Genomic DNA, 22,268 nt, shown 5'->3' with positions numbered 1-22,268 from the left:
CAAAAATACAAAATCACTAATTCAAAGGGATATATGCACATCTATGTTTACACAAGCATTATTTACAATAGCCAAGATATGGAACAGTGTAAATGTCCATTGATTGATAAATGAATAAAGAAGTGGTGTGTGTGTGTGTGTGTGTATGAATATTATTAACCATAAAAAGAATGAAATCTTGCCATTTGCAACAACATGTATAGAGCTACAGCATAAAATGCTATAAGTGAAACAAGTCAAAGGAAGACAAATACCATATGATCTCACCCATATATGGAATTTAAGAAACAAAACAAACGAGCAAAGGAAAAAAAGAGAGAGAGAGGGACAAACCAAGAAATAGACTCTTAACTATAGAGAACAAAGTGGTGGTTACCAGAGGAGAGGAGGGTGGGGGAATGGGTGAAATATGTGTTGGGGATTAAAGAGTACATTTATCATGAAAAATAAATAAATAAAGAAAGAAAGAAAGAAAGAAAGAAAGAAAGAATAAAATGCAGACTCTTGTACCCTGATCCAAGCCTATTAAATAGATATTTTTAGGATGGATCTAACATCCAGCAGGTGACTGTGCTTAACAATACTGTATTGTATACTTGAAATTTCCTAAGAAAGTAGATCTTAAAAGTTCTGAGCACACACACAAAATGGTAACTCTATGTGATGATAAATGTGTTAACTAACCTTATTGTGGCAATCATTTTACAATATATACATATAGCAAATTATCATGCTGTACAATTTAAACTTACATAATGTTATATGTCAATAATATTGAGGCACCTGGGTGGCTTAGTTGGTTGAACATCTGACTCTTGATTTCAGCTCAGGTCATAATCCCAGGGTCATGGGTTGGAGCCCTGCGTTGGGCTGCTTGCTGAGCATGGGGCCTGCGTCAGATTCCCTGTCTCTCTCCCGCTGTCCTTCCTCCCACTGACGCTCATTCTCTCTCTCTCTCTCTCTCTCTCTCTCATAAATAAATAAATAAATAAATAAATAAATAAATAAATAAAATATCAATTATATCTCAGTAAAACTGGGAGAAATGTTTTAAAAATAAAATTATGTTCCTGAAAAAAAATCTTTAGTAAGGGAGGAGGGATTCAAGACTATATGTTTCTAATGAGCTCTGAGCTGATCTGTATTTCCTCTGAAGTTTGAGAACAACTGAGAATCTAGGAATAAACAGGAGAAGGGAAGGAAGAGTGACAGTAGAATAGTGATAATTGCAATGTAGCTTTGGATGAGGAAGAAACAGGTATAGAGGGAAAGGGGAATTGATCTAAGGTGGCAAGGATGCTCCTGGAGAATGCATTTCTTTGTTGCATGGTTTCATGTCTGAACAGACTGAAATCAAGCACTATGAGGACTAGTGTAGAAATGCCCCACAGCCAAAGCATCAACTGATACTTGAGTCTCTAGCTTTTGTGTTCATATTTGAAACTGGAGATGGCGGTCATGGTTATGTCTTCTGAATGAGAAAATGTCCTTCCTCAAGAAGCAGAAAAAACCTGTAGTAAATGATGACCAATTAGGATATCTGAGATTTTTTAAAAAGTGGAAATAAACCCTTTGGTGAATTAAAATATATTCTTTTCATGATTGGGGATTTTGCTCAAATTTTATTTATCTTCTTTTGGGGACAGTCTGTTATTCTGCAGTGTTTAGGCTACATCTTTTATGCGACCATGATAAAAACACATGCTGATAAAGTGATTGTCTCTGTAGGTTCTGTGACAATGTTGCGTTTTTAGCACAGACATGCACACATACAAAACAGAAAGAGAAGGGAAAAATCTCATCATCCAGGGTCTTCACTTCAGACAAGTTTGAGATCAAGCCTCAGGGAATCCAACTCATCTCTTCACAAGTCAAATGCCCTACATGAAAGAACACTGAACTGCCCAAGGCATTTGGCAAAGTTCAAATAAATCTCTATTTGACTTTAACAGAGAGATGATCAGGTGGAGGAGCTGCTCTGGCTTAGAAGGATATTTCAAGAACCACAGACATGTGTGTGCACCCCAGCACGAGATAGGAAGTCCCTGTGGCCTTAAAAGAGTTTTGAGGAGTAATGACTGCACACTAGCAATACTTCTGGCTTTGCATTGGTTGAAGAGTAATGTCTAAAATTATGGTAAGCAGGTTCACGTGGCCATCTAGCTCCCAGTCATGCTTTATCTTAGTGAAAAGAACACTAAGTAAAGGGGAAAGTAAAGAGGAAAAAAGTAAGCACAATATTTCATTTTCCTTCTCCATGGCTTCCTAAACAAATGAACAACTTTCTTGTGGAGGCTTTCCATGGTATTTCATCCTTCTTATTCACTTTGGTTTTTTTTTTCCATAATATTTATGCTTACTTTGTTTATTACCTATATCCACTTCACTGGAATCTATGCTTTGTGAAGGCATGGATTTCTTTCCACAGCTATTGCCCATTGCCTAGAGAATTTCTGGCACTTAGTAAATGCTCACTAAATACTTATTGAAAAAATGGATACATTCCCATTAGATTATTGCCTTCCCACATTCAATGATAATTAGTATATTTTATGCAGTTTTAGAATTATGTGCCCAAATGTGTCAATAAAATATTTAGGGAGTTGGACCAAAGTGGAATGTTTACCAGGCTGGTTATTTCTGGCTTTAAGATTAGGTAATTTAGTCATTGAGAGCTGCACCTCTAGAACTGAACTATTTAGGTTTGAATCCTGACCCTGCTACTTGCTAGCTGCAAAATCTCCAGCAAGTTAATTCTTTATCCCTCAATTTCCTTCTCTGTGAGATGAGATAATAAGGTAGCTCTGAGTATCAAATGTATCTAAATGGGGTCTTGTACATAGTACAGAAGAATAATATTTATTGTGGTTGCTTTCCTATGAATATCCTGAGTTATTTCTTCCATCAATGATGCTTTCTATATACCATGAGCACACACTTATATTTGTATTCTTAACTTAAATCTGAATTTCTTGGATTATGTAGCTGTGTGATCCTCCTGAAAATCAGAAGTCACAATTTGAGTGCAGGAAAAAGGGGGCACTCTTTGGATGATAAAGCCCAGATCATAAAAACAACAATGAAATGGTAAGCATTGCTTGTTTAATATTTTAAATCTATCCACCTTTCTACCTATCTACCCATTCATCTATTTCTCCATCTGTGTATCTATCCCTCCATCAATCCACCCATCTGTCCTACTGTACTTGTATGGCCTTATCTCTCATTTATAAGGGTGCTTGGGTGGCTCAGTCAGTTAAGCATCCAACTGTGGCTCAGGTCCTGAACTCATGGTTTATGAGTTTGAGACCCACATTAGGGTCTCTGCAGAGTCTGCTTCATCCTCTGTTCCCCTCTTTCTCTGCCCCTACCCACCTCTCTCTCTCAAAAAAAATTTTTTTAAGTTATTTATTTATGGATGTTTCTCATTTGAAGCAATAAAACACCAAACACACATATAGCAATTACTCTGTGCCAGGTACCATTCCAAGCACTTAGAGAAAACTTCTCATTTGTCAGTGTAAAGGTCCATGCATTTGCTTACAACTTTAGAAACTCTTTCTAAAAATTCCAAACTCAGCCACACACCTTCATGTATAGTTAATGTTATCATTCTTGTTTGTTCTAATTGAGTCACATAAGCTTTAAGTGACCATATTCCTGCCTTCTGGAGTTTACAGTGGAGGTCCATCACCATGGTCTTCCGTATTAATTAAATAATAGTATGCAAACACAACCCAACATCTCTGAAGATTTTTAAGTGACTCGCAATTTTTCTTAAGGTTCCTAGCTGCCTAATTCCCCACATGTACTTCCTCCTAACATCCCTCTTGGTGTGAACAAACTCCATTCTCTCTTAAGGGCTCCACCTAGGACCTCCACTTCTCTTCTTTCATGCCTCCTGGAGCACTGATTTACAAAGCTGTTACTTGTAGCCAACTTACTTTTTTTGACATTTGGAGGGAGGAATGGCAAGGTGGGAGAGGATGGGGTGAAAGGAACAGGATAGCAGTAATTTCAACACAGGACACAAATTACCTTCAGCAATTTCAGACTTCACTATTCCTGGCATTTATGGGGCATTTCCCACCGCTGACAATTTCTCACTGCCTGTCTCCTGCTGTATCTTGAGCTTCCTCTCTTCCATTTCCCTTTTTGCTTTCCTTTCTCCCCGTTTCCCAAGTCCTTTACTCATTTACTCCTCTCTTCAAGGTTTCCCCCAGAAATATAAATATATTCCTACTCCTTACCTCACCCTAAGCAATGACAAGTGGGCCTTTATTAACCAAGATAATCATCTCATTATGATCTTTTCTTTTCTTTTTTCTTTTCTTTTTATGTTTACTTATTTTGGGGCGGGGGGCGGGGGACAGAGCGTGAGCAAGGGTAGGGGCAGAGAGAGAGGGAGACACAGAATCTGAAGCAGGCTCCAGGCTCCAAGCTGTCAGCATAGAGCTCAATGCAGGACTCAAACTCATGAACTGTGAGATCATTACCTGAGCTGAAGTTGGATTCTTAACCAACTGAGTCACCCAGGCGCCCCTCTTTCTTTTTTTTTTAACGTTTATTTGGTTTTTGGTGGGGAGGGGCAGAGAGAGAAGGAAACACAGATTCCAAAGCAGGCTCCAAGCTCTGAGCTGTCAGTACAGAGTATGACACTGGGCTTGAACCCACGAACCCTGAGATCATGACCTGTGCTGAAGTCGGACACTTAAACGACTGAGCCACCCAGGTGCCCCTCATTATGATCTTTTCCTTAAAACAACCATCTGCTCCAGTATTGAATTATGATATTTCTCAAGGCAGTTCCAGAATTTTTATGTTAAAGGAGCTTTGTAGGGTTAATCTAACTGAAAGGCAATTGAGAAACCTTAACTTGAAATTATACTTGCATAGCAAACAAACTATTTTTAACTTAATTGTGCATCATTCAAAGTCCTGGCAGAAATCAAAATTCTGCTTAAAGGGGTTTAACTGAAGAGACTTTACTTAAGGGAGTCTCCAGAAGTGTGGATAGGTTAGAGAAACCAACAAGGAACACTGAGGCACCCAAGGACAGTGACAGTGGGAAGACATTACACCCCTAGGCCTGAAGGAACATGGGAAGGAAATAGTGTCTCTGAGCCTGTTAATGGCTGGACCTGTGGAAGAGCCAGTAAGAGCTGTTATCATAGGGGTTATAGGCACCAAAGCAGGAAGGGAGTAGAGAAGGAAATACCCTGATGTCTCATTCTTCTTGTTCTCCAGACTCCAATTGATGCTTCTCATGGACTGAAGCCAGATGGCAGGGGAGCCCTGGTGAGGTCATTTGCAGGATTCCCTACCCATGGCCCAGAACAAATGGGATGGGGTTAGGTTATGAAGACTAACCAGAAGAGATTGTGTATTTATTTGGAAGTAACTTTGAAAGCAGAAACTAAGATTAAGGACCATTTATGGTCTTACTCTTAGGCAGAAACAACTGCGTTCAAACTTTGTTTCACAGAGAAGCTTTCCCCTTCTATTACACTGGAAGGCTGTTGTGGAGACAGGTTAGCCGTCCCCCTACCTTCCCTACTTCTGGGGAAAGCTCTGAGTCACAGGCAAAGCAAGGTGCAAAGGAAGTATTCACTTTGTCTTATTACCAAGATTCCTACCGCATTTGTACCACAGGTTAGCTTGAGATACTCTATATTATAAGAAATAGAAAAGCAATGATTGAAGCATAAAACTAACTTGCAACAACAGATCCAGAAGTCAAGCTAAGAACCTGGAGAAACCAACACAATTGAGGATGTACACTTTTGAACTCTAAATTCTTTTTATTGCAACTAAATTCAAGCTCTCCACCAACCATGAGAAGAGTTTACATTACTCTTTGAAATCACTGAGGCAAAAACAAATTACCAAAAGCTGGAGAATGGTTACAGGAGTGATTCTTTCCTCAGGGCTGAATACTAAAATGAGGGATGCCTTTGTTTCTTTGCAGAGAATAGATGCTGTATTATAAACTTTTAGGTGCTTCCAGCCAACTTGTTTTCCTGCCTGGTCCTCCTTTATCTGTTGTGTCTACAATTACCAAGAGGGTGGTGGAAGAATTTCTGGAAGACACTAGGTTCAACCTAACTCCCTAGATGGGTTGATGATTACCTCAACACCTGGGAGCAATCATAGAATAGCAGATATGGCTCTGAGCTGCATGTACCTGGCATATACTATGGTGACAAAGACAGAGTGTCATGAAATTTCTAACAGGAAAATACTGTCTTCTATAAAGTTAATTCTGACATGACTTGAGGAATAAAAGAGAGAAATACCCATGGTATTTACATGGACATACATGTTGCCCAAGCCTCTCTGTCACATTTTTGGTGCCTGGGATAACCTGTAGAAGAGGTGCTGAGCTGAGTGCTTCATGTTAATCAACTCAAAATAAATCTGGGAGATGCATGTTAAAATATCCCTATTTTACAGAGAAAACAGATTTAAGGAAATCACTGGTTTGCTCAAAGACACATAATTTCTACATGGTAGAGCTGATCTTAAAACCTAGCTCTGTCTGTGTTCAAAGCTTTGCTCCTAACAACCACACCGCATTGAATGAATGTGTCAGGAAGTTTGGAAGAAGGGTAGTAAGATGGTGTATCGTACAGATAAAGTTATTTCCAGAATTATGAATCTACAATATTGCTATTTAAAAGAAATATAGATTTGATCATTCAGATGACTGAAATTTATTTCTCACATATATTTAGTTTTCATCTATAGTTCCTGGCTCACAGCTTCCAAAATTCTTGTAATGTCCTAAGTATTGAAAGTGGTAAATATGTTTTTTGTTATTTTAATGAAGTGACTTTTGGAAAGCATCTATGGATGGGGGCTGGTGGCCAGGAGAGCCAACCATGTGATTAGAGGGTTGTAACTCTCCATCCCACCCCCTGACTTCTGGGGAGAGGAGAGGGATTGGAGGTTGGATCAGTTCCCAATAATCAACCATGCCTATGTAGTATAACCTCCATAAAACCCAAAAGGTAGGGTTCAGAGAACTTCCACGTTGGTGAACATGTGGAGATGCTGGGAGAGTGGCTGCCCAGAGAGAACATGGATGCCCCAAGCCCTTTCCCCACACCTCAACTTATGTATCTCTTCTGTCTGTTTCTGAGTTATATCTTTTTATAATAAGCTGATATTTTAGTAAATAAAACATTTCTCAGAGTTCTGTGAACTGCTCTAGCAAATTAGTCAAACCTGAGGAGGGAGCCTTGGGAACCTCTGATTATATATAGCCAGTCAGTCAGAAGTACAGGTAACAATTTGGATTTGTGACTAGCATCAGAAGTGGGTGGGGGGTTAGGGAAGAGTCTTATAGGACTCAATTCTTAACCTGTGGAATCCGATGCTATCTTTGGATAGATAGCCATAAAATTGAGTTGAATTCTCAGGCACTCTGCTGATGTCCAAGAATTTCCTGGTGTTGTGGAGGAAGCACACCTCTGCCACCTAACGTGCATGTTGCAACTGGGTCCAGGAACCCAAAAAGAGAATCCATATACAAGAATAAATTTAATTAGCCAGTACTCTTGGTGACAGAAACCCAATTCAAACCAGCTTAAGCCAGAAAAATATATATATTGGCTTATTTAACCTACAAGTCCAAGGGGTAACAACTTCCAGCATAGAACCAGGTACTTAAAATGAAGTTTTCAGGAAGCATTCTCTGCTTGTATTAATTTACCAACTTTGCTTTTTTATTTGTTTATTCGTTTATTTTTTTGGTTTTGGTTTTAATCTGTAGGCTGACAGTGTCTACATAATGAGGATGCATCCTGACAGCACCATATTTACACAGTTCTTGAAGTTCATGACCTCAAATGAGTAAAAGTAATCCTCTCTCCTTGATCATCTATATCAATCCTTGGAAAACTTTCTGGCTTCCCTTGAATCACCTGCCCATCCTTGGACCAATCACTGTGTTTGAGAAGGAGTACAATACTCTTGCTGGCCAGCCTGAGTAACAGGTTCACTCCTAGGACAGGTGAGGCCAAATGTTCCACAGCTCTGTTCCAAAAAAACAAACAAACAAACAAAAAAACAGTTCCCCAGACAGGAGTCTGGGCAAAGAAAGGTAAGAAAATAAATATGGATACAAAAATTACTAACTTACTAAATAAACAGGGCAGTCTCTAGTTGTGGGTGGCTAAATGAAGGATGTGAGCAACTCAAGCATATGAGAAAACACTGTTTGCTACCTCATTGAGCAAGAGACACAGTGTATTAAAAATAGCTCCCTTGAACAGAGTTCACTGCTTGAACAAAAATAAAGAGATGTTTTCCTTATTCTTAAAATGTAATCCTATACTACTGGAATAATGTTAACTTCCATCTCTGAAACATTTTTTTTTCCTAGCGAAGAATCATGAATCTCCATAGACTTATACATAGAGTTATACATAACTCATCTCATTATTCTGAAAATAAAAATCAATTTATGCGTAAGAGCTATTATAATTATTTTAAATGGAAAACAAGAGGAGAGAAAATGTCTTCATCTAAAGTCGATGCCTGGTAGACTGAATACAGGCGACCTGTAATTTAGAAACACTCCTGACAGAATAGCATCTGGGTGCCTAGCTCTGGATTCTCTCAAGCTCAGAATCCTCCCAGAGCTGCTTTTTTTGGAAGACCATTTTAGCTTTCACACTTCGAATTCTTCTCCCCAGCCTCCCCCTTCTGAGTAGTCAGTGTTCAAAGGGTGTTGGACTAAGGAAGAGCTTGAGGTTGGTATTACAGATGAACCAGCCCAGGGAGTCCTTTCCCTTCTCCATCTAGTACCTGTTCTTCCTCCAACCACCTAAGGCACTAACTTTAGACTTTACTCAACCAACATCTCTCTTATGCATTCTTCTATCACAGAACTTCTCTTATTTTGTTGTCCTATTTGTTTATATGTGCATCCTTCCTCATTTTCTCCCAGTCCCCCATCATTGACAAGATGATGGAGCTCATGTTAATTCATTATTGTATCGAGAGCAGTTTTTATACTGCCTGACATATAGTAGGTACTCAATAAATGTTGGTTGAGGGAATGAGAACTTGACCATTATTTGTAAAGCAGTGATTCTCTGTATTGTTAAGAGACAGAATAGAATTCAGGGAAATTTTTTTGCAGAACTCTAAGTACTATGGATATTCTAAAGTTAATTGAATAACTAAGTATATAATTTTATACTAAATTGAGTTTCATACTAGATTTTATTGTGGAAAAGTAGCAATAATATCAAAGGTTTAAGGAAAGCAGTAAAATGTATAGCTTAAAATGAGCATTAGAGGCCAGAACACCTAGGTTCTATTATTGGCTGTTCTGGTCATTATACTGCATAATGAATTACACCAACACTAACATTACAAACTAGTAGTTCTCACTTGGAATCTCTCATGCATTTGCAATCAGATATGGGGCTGCAAGCATCTGAAAACTTGGTTCTGTTAGAAAATTTTATTTTACTTTAATTTTAGAGAGAGGGGTAAAGGGAGGGGTAAAGGGAGAAAGAGAGAGAATCCTAAGCAGTCTCCATGTTCAGGATGGGGCCCAACACAGGGCTCTATCCCATGATCGTGGGATCGTACCCTGAGCCAAAATCAAGAGTCAGATGCTGAACTGGCTGAGCCTCCCAGGCATCCCAGGCTCTGCTAGAAATTTAAATGACTTACTAAATGGTTGACAGTTGATGCTGAGCTGATTACCAGAGCATCTATCTGTGGCTTCTCTAGCATGGAGGTCTCAGGATGGTCAGATTTCATACCTACCAGTTGGCTTCTACCAGAACAAGCATCACAACAGAGCCAGGTGCAAGCTGCATGACTTTTATTTCTTTATTTTTTTTAATGTTTATTTATTTTTGAGAGAAAGAGAGAGACAAAGCACAACAGGGGAGGGGCAGAGAGAGAGGGAGACACAGAATCCAAAGCAGGCTCCAGGCTCCAAGCTGTCAGCACAGAGCCCAAAGTGGGGCTCGAACTCACAAACCATGAGAGATCATGACCTGAGGCAAAGTCAGATGCTTAACTGACTGAGCCACCCAGGCATCCCTGCATGACCTTTCTGGCCTAGCCTCAGAAATCACACAGTTTCACTTCTACCGGATTCTGTCTGTTGGATATAAGTAAGTCACTAAGGCCAGCCTACTTTTAAGGGAAGGGGACATAGACTCTGAATGACAGAAATGTAAAAGAATTTGTGGACATGTTTAAATATACCACACTAGGGGCACCTTGGTGGCTCAGTGGGTTGAGTGTCTGACTCTTAATTTCAGCTCAGGTCATGATCCCAGGGTTGTGGAATTGAGCCACGCTCAGCATGGAGCCCATTTAGGATTCTCTCTGTCTCTCCCTCTGCCCCTTTTCCCCCTCTCACTCTTTCTCTCTCCCTCGGAAAGGAAAGGAAAGGAAAGGAAAGGAAAAAAAAGAAAAGAAAAGAAAAAAGAAAAGCAAAGAAAAAAGAAAAGAAAGAAAAGAAAAGAAAAAAGAAAAGAAAAGAAAAGAGTAACAGAAAACAATAAATCTACCACACTAGCTCTACCACCTAGTATTTCAGTAGCCTGGGGGGAAATTAGTCATTTGTGGGTTTTTTTATCTGTAAAATAGGATCCTTGTGAAGATTAAATAAAATGATGTATGCAGAACAATTAGCTCACAGTAAGCTCTCAAATGCTCTTTTATTTTGAGAAAAAAATATATGGGGAAAAGCCTTAAAACCAGGAAAATACTATATAATAATTGCATTGCCCTGAAAATTGGGGAAAGACCATTAGTCTCTTATATTTTTCTGTAAAACTTCTTGTGGGGATACCAGTGTCCAGTGGGAACATAATTTTAAAAGCACTAAATTCTAACAATATTTGTATATATCCAATCGTTCCAAGTTCTGATCAGCTGACCTCAAAGTGAACTTTTGCCAACTCAAATTTGTTTGTAATTGCAAAACAGTTTCCATATGTGTGCATGTATATCCATTTATTATGCTAATAGTGCATAACCTTGCTATTCTGCCAAAGAGATAAAAGAAAAGAAGTTTACCAGAAAAAAAAATCTGTTAGTCACTGACTGATATGTCTTTGTATTATGCTAAAAAATACCGGAAGAGAGACAGATGGTTGATCTTCATTTAACACAAAAGCAAGAACTTTAAAGACTATCAGAGCCTTTGCTGAAATATCACATTGATTCAATAGCTAGAAACACAATTAGTAAAGAATAGGAAAATCATGGGTGAAAACAATCATCCTTGTAATCAATCTTTTATAAATTCCCTATGGGTAGTTAATTTCATATAATACTATCCAGTGTTGTAATTCCCTCCCTGTTCTTCCCCTTCCCCCAAGCCCAGAAATATTTGAAATTCAATACAAGAACTCTTGCCACAGAATTATATTAAAAGATTTAATTAACAGGAAATTCTGCATAGCATATCTATCAGCTACAAGGAGATTATTCTCCATAGAGATCCCATGGACTCCTGAGCAACCTCTGCCTAAAGAGACCATTCACCTCAGTCACAATCTCCAACACATGCATTGTTTGTCTTCCTGAGAAGCTGTGGCTGATGTTGATTTTCAGTTACTTTTATATTTAACTTCTCAGTACTTTCTGGAACTCTTCATGCAATGAATCTTGAAAATGACCAAGAATTTCCCCTTGGCTCTTGGCATGTGAAATCATCATCTCTCCTCTCTAGAAGCCCTCACTCCATTTTTCTGGCTGTTACCTACTCACTCAACACCTTCTGGGAAGCCACTGAACAAGAGAAACAGTTGCTGAACCTGGAGAGATATGGGAACTCTCCTTGCTATTGCTAAAAGGAAGGGAACTTGGACTTTTTGCTAATGATCACCATCTTGTTTCTATGATAACTTTCTTATATTGGGCAGAGTAATATTCTCTCCCCACTGGGTCTATAATGGCTTTACTACCTTTCTCATTCTTCTAATGCTCCTTCACAATACATTCCTTCATGACAGTCTTATTTTGGGAGATATACTAGGACATGCACAAATGGGAGAGGAAAAACTAGCACTAATAATAATGACTTGACATCAGTGAAGAAACAAAGTAATACAATCCAGCCAATGTTGAATATTAATGAAGCATAAATGAATTGACCAACAATCAAATTCTATTCTCAACTCTCCTGGAAAGATTCCTGCCTTTGTGGTCTTCCTTGAATCCTAAGTACTTTTTCTTTTTCTTTGTCTTTTCAGTGCTACTTTGCTTCATTGGCCAAATATTCCCTTTTGTGACTGAGAAGGCACTCAGTGATTTGGTGGACAAAACACTCTTCCTTCCTGTCCACCCCCCACCCCATACAAAACATTTCCTTCAGTAGGACATTTCTTTCATCAGACTTAGTTTTATTGTTTGATATGCATGTGTGTGTGTGTGTGTGTGTGTGTGTGCTCATAATATATATGAACTAAAGAATTGGGTATTATTTCAGTGAGACAGTGTGTTAATAGAATTGGTTTACCTGATAAACCAAGACCACCTATTATTTGGAAAGTTGTTAGGTCATAGGTTCATAAAATTTGAGAAATATGACAACACATAGGATTGGTAGATCATAAAATGCTCTGGAGATCATAGACACTGGTACCTTTAGAGGAAGGTTCTACAAAGAGATAGGAACTGTTGTAGCCAATGTGGAAGACTGCAAAAGAACAGAACAGAAATAGACCTGAAAAATCACAGAAGAATAGTGTTACATATGCATCTTTCAGCTAGCCAGTGTCTCCAGGTTATTTATTTTCATATTTTTCATTTTTTATTGTGGTAAAAACATATAGGGTAAAATTTCCCATCTTAAACATTTCTAACTGTACAGTTCAGTAGTGTTAACTATCTGCAACAGATTTCCAGAACTTTTCATTTTGCAAAAATGAAACTCTATACCCATTAAACAACACTCCTGATTTCCATTTTTTCCCAAGTCCCCAGTAACCACCATTCTACTTTCTGTTTCTATGAATTTGACTACTCTAGATGCTTCATACAAGAGGAATCATACAATATGTGTCATTTTGTGACTGGCTTATTTCATTTAACACAATGTCCTCAAGATTCATCCATTCTGTAGCATGTGACAAAATTTCTTTCCCTTTTAAGTCTAAATAATATTCCATTATGTGTATATACCACATTTTGTCTATCCATTCATCCAGTGATGGACCTTTGGTTTGCTTTTACTTCTTGGTTATTGTGAAGAGTGCTCCAATGGGCATAGGTGTGCAAATATCTCTTTGTGACCCTGCTTTCAATTCTTTCAGAATTTTTGGGATGTGTACCCAGAGTGGGATTGCTGGATCTTTTGGTAGTTCTATGCTTTGAGAAATCACCACACTGTTTCACCATAGCAGCTACACCATTTGAAAATACTACCAATAGTAAAGTGTTCCAATCTCTCCATATCCTCACCAACACTTATTCTTTTCTGTTTTTTCAATAGTTGACATCTTATTAGGTCTGAGGTGATACCTCATTGTGGTTTTGATTTACATTTCTCTAATGATTAGTGATGTTGAACATTTTTTCATATGCTTGTTGGCCATTTTTATTGATTTGTTCATTTTTAAAAAAATTTTTTAGAAGTTTATCTTTGAGACAGACACAGGAGGGGCAGAGAGAGAGAGAGAAAAATAGTTGACATCTTATTAGGTCTGAGGTGACAACTTTCAATAGTTGACATCTTATTAGGTCTGAGGTGATACCTCATTGTGGTTTTGATTTACATTTCTCTAATGATTAGTGATGTTGAACATTTTTTCATATGCTTGTTGGCCATTTTTATTGATTTGTTCATTTTTAAAAAAATTTTTTTAGAAGTTTATCTTTGAGACAGAGAGAGCACAGGAGGGGCAGAGAGAGAGAGAGAAAAAGAGAGACAGAGAGAGTCCCAAGTAGGCTCCATGGTGTTAGCACAGAGTCTGATGTGGGGCTCAATCCCATGAACCACAAGATCATAACCTGAGCCAAAGCCAGATGCTTAACTGACTGAGCCACCCAGGTGCCCATTGTTGGCCATTCTTATATTATCTTTGCAGAAAGGTCTATTCAACTCTTTTGCCTATTTTTAAATTGAGGTTATTTGTTATTGCTATTCTTTATAGTTGCAGGAATTCTCTATGTATTCTAGATACTAACATCTTATCAGATATAGATTTGCAAAGATTTTCTCCCTTTCTGTAGCTTGCCTTTTCACTCTGCTGTTTTTGTCCTTTAATGCACAGAAGATTTAAAGTCTTATTTGCCTATTTTTGCTCTTACTGCCTGTGCTTTTGGTATACCCAAGAAATTATTGACAAATTCATTGTCATGAAGCTTTTCTCTTATATTTTCTTCTGAGAGTTTTATGGTCTTGGGTCTTACATTTAGATCTTTAATCCATTTTGCGTAATTTTTGTATATGGTATCTGATAAAAGTCCAGTTTCATTCTTTTGCATATGGATATCCAGTTTTCCCATCACCACTTTTTGAAGAGACTATTTCCTTTTGAGTGTTCTTGATATCTTTGAAGATCATTTGAGCATATGTGGGAGGGTTTACCTCTGTGCTCCAGTTTATTTCTAAGTGAACTCAAATGTACCACTATTAGACAACTCTATATGCAGACCAAATGCACAGCCTCTTGTATCAGTCTGAATGAGTGTAAGTACCCCAGCATTTATTAATTGTGTGACATTAGATAATTTACTTTTCTGTGACTCACTTTCTTTATTTGTAAAAGAGGAATAATGATAGTACCTTCCACAGAATGGGGTTGTGAAGATTAAATAAATGAAACTTGTTAGAAAAGTCCTGATACATAGAAAGTGCTCAAAAAATCTTAGCTGTTATTATTGCCTAAATTTGCCTTTCTTATAATTTTACTAGGGCACGTCCAATACAATGATAGGCCCCTAATGATCTTCAGATCATAGCAATTCCCTCAATTCTAGATGCCAACCCTATTCATGCCTACCATGCACTCTCCATTGGTATTCCAACACCAGGGGTTTTTTATTTTATCTTAACTTCATAACCACTTCACTTGTACCCTTCTACCCATCCCCCACTTTCCCTAAATATAGGAAATAAAGAAAGATCAATATTGGGAAAATATAAAAGAAGGTAAAGGTCTCTGTAGTTTCTCAAAGTTGGTATTCAGTATATATTGATCCATGAACCTGAAATAGGTTTGAAAAGGATCAGAGACTCTCCCCCCTCTCCTTTTCTGTGGTGTATTGTGAAGTGACTAAGGTCAGATGGAGAATGTGTGAGGATATAGGAAAAGTAAAGTTTTTTTTAGCACAGCTTAATTTGAAATTGACAGGCAGCTACCACAAAACTGTTCTTGGCTTTAGAAAGTTGCACTGCTTAGTTCCTTACCTGACTGATACTACTGCTTGAATAAGGATAGAACAACCTACACTAAATTAAAATAGGGGCGCCTGGGTGGCTCAGTCAGTTAAGCGTCCGACTTTGGCTTACGTCGTGATCTCACGGTCCATGAGTTCAAGCCCCACATCGGGCTCTGTGCTGACAGCTCAGAGCCTGGAGCCTGTTTCAGATTCTGTGTCTCCCTCTCTCTGACCCTCCCCCATTCTTGCTCTGTCTCTCTCTGTCTCAAAAATAAATAAACATTAAAAAAATTTTTAAATGAGTATATTCAATCACTATGGTGTATACCTAAAACTAATGTAATATTGCGTGTCAACTATACTAAAAAACATGCCAAAAATGAGTATATTAACTATACTAGCAGCAGAACAAGTGAGAGCAAGGTAAAATCATAGTAAATCTAAGGAAAAATCAAATAAATCTAAGCAAAAGTAAGTGTTAATATTGATGCCATGCAATGAGACTGGTGTAGCTGGCGTTCGCCATGTCTCTGTACTTCTGGTCCTTTTCAGATGAATTCTTTCTGTTAGACCTTATGTTCTTTTCATTACCTTTTGATCTCCTTCCCTTTCCATATTAAAAGACATCTGGAAAACCAGAATTATAAATGTTATTTGTAAAAATGTTTCTTGTTCCAATATTAATGCAAATTAACTAACTATGCCTGAGATATCAATGTCCAACTGATCTCAATATAAAAAAAAACCCAGCCATATTACAGTTTTAATTAAATTGATAGCTATCTTTAGTTCACATTATTTTATCCCAGAAAAGACAAAAATGTTTAAAGTGGATATTAAATATTAAGAAAGCTTTTATTCTTAATATACTTAATACAGTATTTATCAGCATGTAATTATCAAACATGGAAAGTTAATAAGTCTTAAAACCTTGGAATATAATGATTTCATTGTCAGGGAAAACCTTTATGGGAATTTTTAAAAGCATAGACTATAAATATAATTGAATATTGTTTTTGAAATGAGAAAAACTTCCAAAATTATTCAAGAGACCAGCAAGATATTTCCTTCATCTTTCAAAAGTTTCTCATAGAAATAAAGAGCATGTGTTCTATGGTTTGATTCCAAGCCTGTAGACTCATTTATAGTCTTCTATTGTTTCTATGATTAAAATAAAGTCAAAAGTAGGAGAATTGAATGTTATTTCAAATCAAATCTTGTGTGTCTGTGTACTTGTGTGTGTGTGTGTGTGTATGGAATCATAACTCACTTTTGGTGCCTCCATTTGTCTAAATATAATCCTTGTATATGTAGCCAGCCAGATGCATGGCAGACACATCTAAGAGATGCATTAAATATTTAAATAAGTGAATTGTTTTCTTTCAGAAAACAAATGGCTTTCTACTATTTTTTTCAAGATTGGATTTAGATGGGATCTAGGAAAGATGTTATACCATCATTGATCGAAGGGTGTCAATTTTAAAGTTTTATTTATATATGTTATTAATAAGAATAATATTTTGGTGCTATTTGGTCCTCGGTAATTCCTGTTTCCAAATGATTATGAGGCTGCTACATTAAGGGCTATACCTACTTGGCAGACTCAAATCAAGTGTTTCTTTCAGGGTGTGGAGAGGATAACTCATCCATCGTTAAGGCTGTGCCACTGGGCTCAGTGTTATGAGGAAAAAGAATATGATGTAGAGGTCTCTTCCAAAGAGGAAGAAAAAGAAAAAAGTCTCTTCCCTTCCAGAGCAAGACAGTTAGAGGCTGGATGTTCACCTCTTGGGAGTGGAGCTTTGAGGCAAGATGCAGGTGGGGACAGCTGGGGTGGCCCCATGAACGTTCTAGTTACACTTCGCTACATGCTAGGCAGAGATGATTTCAGAATAGCTACCAGATGGCAAAGACCAATAGAGAAGAATTACTAAATGCCAAGGGGCCACACTGCTAAGCATACTTTCCCCTACGGACCTTAACTTGAGTTTTTCTACTCAAGGAACATCCCTAGTAGAGAGCTGACAAAATATTTACCTGAACACAACTGTTAAATCTGGAAGTTATTTTAATTGGCAAGTTAAAGTGTCTCTTGTTCTGCCACTGAACTGTACATTTAAAAATGGTTATGTGTAGGGGTGCCTGGGTGACTCAGTCAGTTAGGCATCTGACTTAGGCTCAGGTCATGATCTCATAGTTTGTTAGTTCGAGCCCCACGTTGGGCTCTATGCTGATAGCTCAGAGCCTGGAGCCTACTTCAGATTCTGTGTTCCTCTCTGTGTCCCTCCTCCACTCATGCTCTATTTCTTTCTCTCTTTCAAAAATAAATAAGCATTAAAAATATTATTAAAATGGTTATCTGTATTTTACTACAATTTTTTAAATTGTAAACCATTTTAAAAAATGGTTATGTGTATTTTACTACAATTTTTAAAATGTTTATTTATTTGAGAGAGAGAGAGCAGGAGAGGGGCAGAGAGAGAGGGAGACAGAGAATCTCTACTCGTGAACTGGGAGATGGTGACCTGAGCTGAAATCAAGAGTCAGGTGCTTAACTGACTGAGCCACCCAGGAGCCACTTTTACTACAATTTTTAAAAATTAAAAGTTAAAATTGTAAAAAGCGTCTATTGTTTTTTCACCTCAGTAATAAGAAGTAAAGGAGTTACACTTCTTTGCATGTCTAATAATACAACTGTAATTTAACCCTGAATACCCCCACCCCATACACACATACTTTTTAAAGTTTATTTAATTTTATTTTTGAGAGAAAAAGAGAGAGCGTGAGTGGGGGGAGGAGCAGAGAGAGAGGAAACCAGAGACAAGGAAGCCGAAGCAGGCTCCGCAGGGTCTGCACAGAGCCCAGTTCAGGAGTCAAACTCATGAACTATGAGGTCATGATCTGAGCGGAAAACAAGAGTCAGAGTCAGAGGCTTAACTGACTGAGCCACCCAGGTGCCCCTAGACACATACTTTCTATTAAAATTCTTGAGGCTTTCCTTTCTAGGACCCTTTTTAAACTGTCCTTTCTCTTAAGGTTCTTCTTGAAAGTGAAATTCCTCGGGGTTGGGGTCACACGTGAAATGTGATCTGGCACTGGATTTTTTCTTCTGAGTTCCTCATGGTCACATAATTATATCCACTCACATCTCACTAATAAATATAAAAACAGAACTGGGCCCAGACTTATACTCTAGCTTGTCCTCCCTACAAATCCCCAAATCTAGAATATCTGAGGAAATGAGAGTTTTGAGGAAGTCATGTGTACATATCACATTCCAAAGGGAACTTTGCGGGTGGTGGGTTCCACAAACTGTTTTGATAATAATATAAACTTTTCACAGTATTTCTCCATCCCTAATATATACTGACAGCCAGTTTCCCAAACTCCTGCTTTTTTTCATATGTGGCACTATTAGTGCCCATGACAAAAACCTCTATCCCTAGATAAAAGCAAGTAAAATGAAATGAATGTGAAGCCAGATGGGACCACACCATTCATGAACTATATGACTTTGGGCAATTACTTATCTTTGACTTGTAATTTTCTCCTTCATAAAATGAGGATAATTCAAATTTCATGAGGTCTGTTGTGAAATTTAGGGCTATACATACTTGGCCCTGTGTGTGGGTGGCTCAGTCAGTTAAGCTTCTGACTCTTCATTTCGCTGAGGTCATGATTTCATGGTTCCTGAGTTCGAGCCCTGCATCAGGCGCTGCACTGGCAGCATGGAGCCTGCTTGGGATTCTCTCTTTCTCTCTCTCTCTCTCTCTCTCTCTCCCTCCCTCCCTCCCTCCCTCATTCCCTCAAAATAAGTAAATAGACATTAAAAAAATAATGAATACAGAGTGCTTACTCAGTCTATGTTGCTATTTGAGTATATCTTCCTTAGCCCCTCTCATTTCCGTTTTTGAATTGTGAGACACTTGTAAATAAATTCCTCTGTACTTTTAACATTTTCTTTTAGTCCTTTTCCGAGCACCTACTATGGCCCAGATTTAATGCTAACTTCTAGTGATCCAAAAATGAATAAGAGACAGATGTTCAAGATGCCCTTTGAGTAGCAGAGTAAACAAATGCTACAGAAGCCTGGAACAGGGAGCACCTGAGTCTTGCCCAGAGTGGGAGGGGGTCAAAGAAGACTTTCTAAGAGAACATACTTGAGTTGCACAGGAGGGGAGAGCACAGGCAGCTCATGGTGTTCCTTGAACCCCTTCCTTATGAAGAGGTTCCCAAAGATATCCATGCATCTCTGGGCTGCAGGTGAAGTCCGGCTTCCTTCAAATAGAGGGAAAACCTTCCATGACAGGACCGAAATACAGAAAAGATGATTCTCCGTCTCATAGGGAAATAAAGAAAGAAAATCATTGTTGTTCCTTCCTTCATGCATATGTTTCTCCACTCTCCTATGCACTCGCCAAACATTCATAGACTATCAGTTAAGTACCAGACACTGATAGATGCTGGGGATACAGGGAGACAAGAAATGCAGTCTAGTAAAAGAGACAAGAAAATCAAAGATTATGGTACATTTATGAAAGCTCTAGCAGAAGTACACTCAGGGGGACTGGGGAAGCAGTGTTAGGGTGACCAACTATTTTAGTTTACTTTCTATTGTCCATGTTTTAGCAATAAAAGGAAACCCCTCCATCCTGCACAAACTGGATAGTTGGTTTTCCCGGTTCCAGGCCAGAGTGGGCTCCCCTCATGCAGCCTGGCTAAGGTGTGGGGGTACAGTCAGAATTGGTGTCCAGCATAAGTTTAATGAAATACCAGATGGATGAGGACATTGGAACCGTTTGTTAAGTGAATTAATTTAGCGCATGGGAACTACATTACATTGAATGCTTAGGAAAATCCCAGGGCCCACAGTTCCTAGAACTGTATGGAGATTAGGTGATGTAAATGCTTTCAAGCACCTGTTATCTGAAAAGGTAATTCTGACAAAGTCATTGCCTGCAAGCAGCTTGTAGTTCAGTAAAGGATAAAGCTGTATATACAAATCGTGATAAAGTGAGGTAGAGAACGATGACCTCAAACCTCATCTCCATTTCAGATAAGGAGTATCTTTGGAGGGCCCCCGAGGTGACTCCTCAGGAATGAGTATGGGAGAACAAAGGAGAATAGCAGAGAGAATGGGAGACAAGGCTCTCAGGAGAGAAGCAAGAACTTCTTTACAGAAGCAAAGCAAAAAATTCACCTGACACCTTGGACCACGGCCCAACCACTGAAGTGTGGGAAGGAGACACTCGGTCCACGCTCTCCCACAGGCTTGACTTTCTCTCCCTCAAAATCTCACTGCTGCGAAATATTTCCCAGGAACTCTGAAAATGTGCTTACTTTGGGGTTATTTGGACTGCGGTCATACTTTTTTTTTGTAATCAGAGTCGATATACCAAGGCTTTGTTGCCTGAAAGCTTTCTTCACAGTGCTAACGGTTTAGTTGAACAGGCTCTGAATGCTTTAGTAACTATCCTCAGTGTGTTTATTAACCACAGTTTAATAAACCACAGTTTATTTTTCAAGGTGGTACTGAGTGATAATTGGTAGCAAAATTCAAGTTTCCTGATTTCTTTTTCCCAGTCGCTAGTGCTCTGAACATCCATAAATTCAACCACACTGTTCACGGCTGTCTCTCTCACTGCTCCCCTCCTCCAACTTTTGCTACCACAAAACGTAGTTAGTGTTCATGTTTCATTTCTCAGCAAAATTAGGAGATGTGGTGAGTGAATTCACATTAATAATATTTTAGCTAATAACACTTTGAAGAGTCTACAGACCATTGACCAAGGAAACTAAATTATTTCAAATACTTGTGTCAAAATAAATGAACCAAGACTTTTCGGGTGTAATAGCCCAACATTTTATTGTGGGTATAAACACAACTCCCTGATCTCTAAAATTCAGCAACCCTTATTAGGTTCTTTCTTCATTAGTGAGGGTAAAAAATGTTCCCCTATGGATTTTTCCATAATTTTAGTAGTGAAATAGAGGCATTTTTTCCCTAAAGTAATTCAAACTAATATGAAATCCTTTTCTAATATAAAATTGTCTTTAGAACACCTTAGAATTATTGCAAACGATAAGTAGAATTTATTAAGGTTATGAATCAAAAAGAAATGTTGTGTGTTCTTGTTGTCATTAAAAAAAAAAAACCTCAGAGGTTAATCTTTTCCCCATTTTTTGGCTTAGCAATGACTCTGGCTTTTTTTCCTCTCCTGATAGGTTCTCTTTGGTTCCAAGGTACTCCCAGCTGCTGAGAGTCACAAATTCTGTCTGAATAGGAGGGTGACCTTTCCAGAGAGAAGCCAATGTTTGTAAGCTAAAATACAAAGGAAGGGGGAAAAAAGTTTGCTGAAAGATGTGTGCTGGAGGAGGAAAGCTCATTCCAAGCAGCCACCTTCCACCCCACTCTGACCCACACCCAAGTGTCCCAACTCCATGTCTCCATTCCTCCCTGACCTTACTGGGCTAATAGAACTGCCAGCTGCAGACATTGTAGTCTGCTCAGGCTCTTTGATGTCTAAAATTCTGCCTCAGTGTCTGCTTGTCTCTTGCAGGGAGGAAGCAGCATCTGGTCCCTGGGCTCTGCTCCTGAGAAGGGGAGTCAAGAAGCAGCCAACAGGCCCTAGGAAGGCAAGTGACCTGGGTTATTCCTACCCACTGCCAATCACACAGATTACATTTTTCTGGATATGACCAGATGTCCTCAATTCCCCAAGCCTGAATACACTTAACTTTCCTTCTCCAAACTGCTTTATATTCCTTACCCACCCCCTTATCCCCCTCCATTCTTAGCTCTTAAAAAAAAATATCACAGATGCGGCAGTTATCACACATCTTCTGACTTTTCATCACAGCTTTGCATACCCCTTTCAAATATTCTCTTCCTTTCTCTCTCT

General features: G+C 38.5%; 1 long non-coding RNA gene across 1 annotated transcript; it reads left to right on the top strand.

Moving 5' to 3' along the window:
• The first annotated feature begins 2,986 nt into the window (after positions 1-2,986).
• Positions 2,987-20,514, top strand: LOC125166700 (uncharacterized). The gene is made up of 3 exons (XR_007152503.1): positions 2,987-3,087; positions 7,775-8,014; positions 20,423-20,514. It is a non-coding gene; the product is annotated as an uncharacterized LOC125166700 (long non-coding RNA).
• Positions 20,515-22,268: the final 1,754 nt, after the last annotated feature.

The sequence above is a fragment of the Prionailurus viverrinus genome, chromosome B2 (assembly GCF_022837055.1).
Source record: "Prionailurus viverrinus isolate Anna chromosome B2, UM_Priviv_1.0, whole genome shotgun sequence".
In the NCBI taxonomy this organism is placed as follows: domain Eukaryota; kingdom Metazoa; phylum Chordata; class Mammalia; order Carnivora; family Felidae; genus Prionailurus; species Prionailurus viverrinus.
The sequence above is the reverse complement of the archived record's forward strand: the minus strand, read 5'-3'. Positions and strand labels throughout refer to the sequence as shown.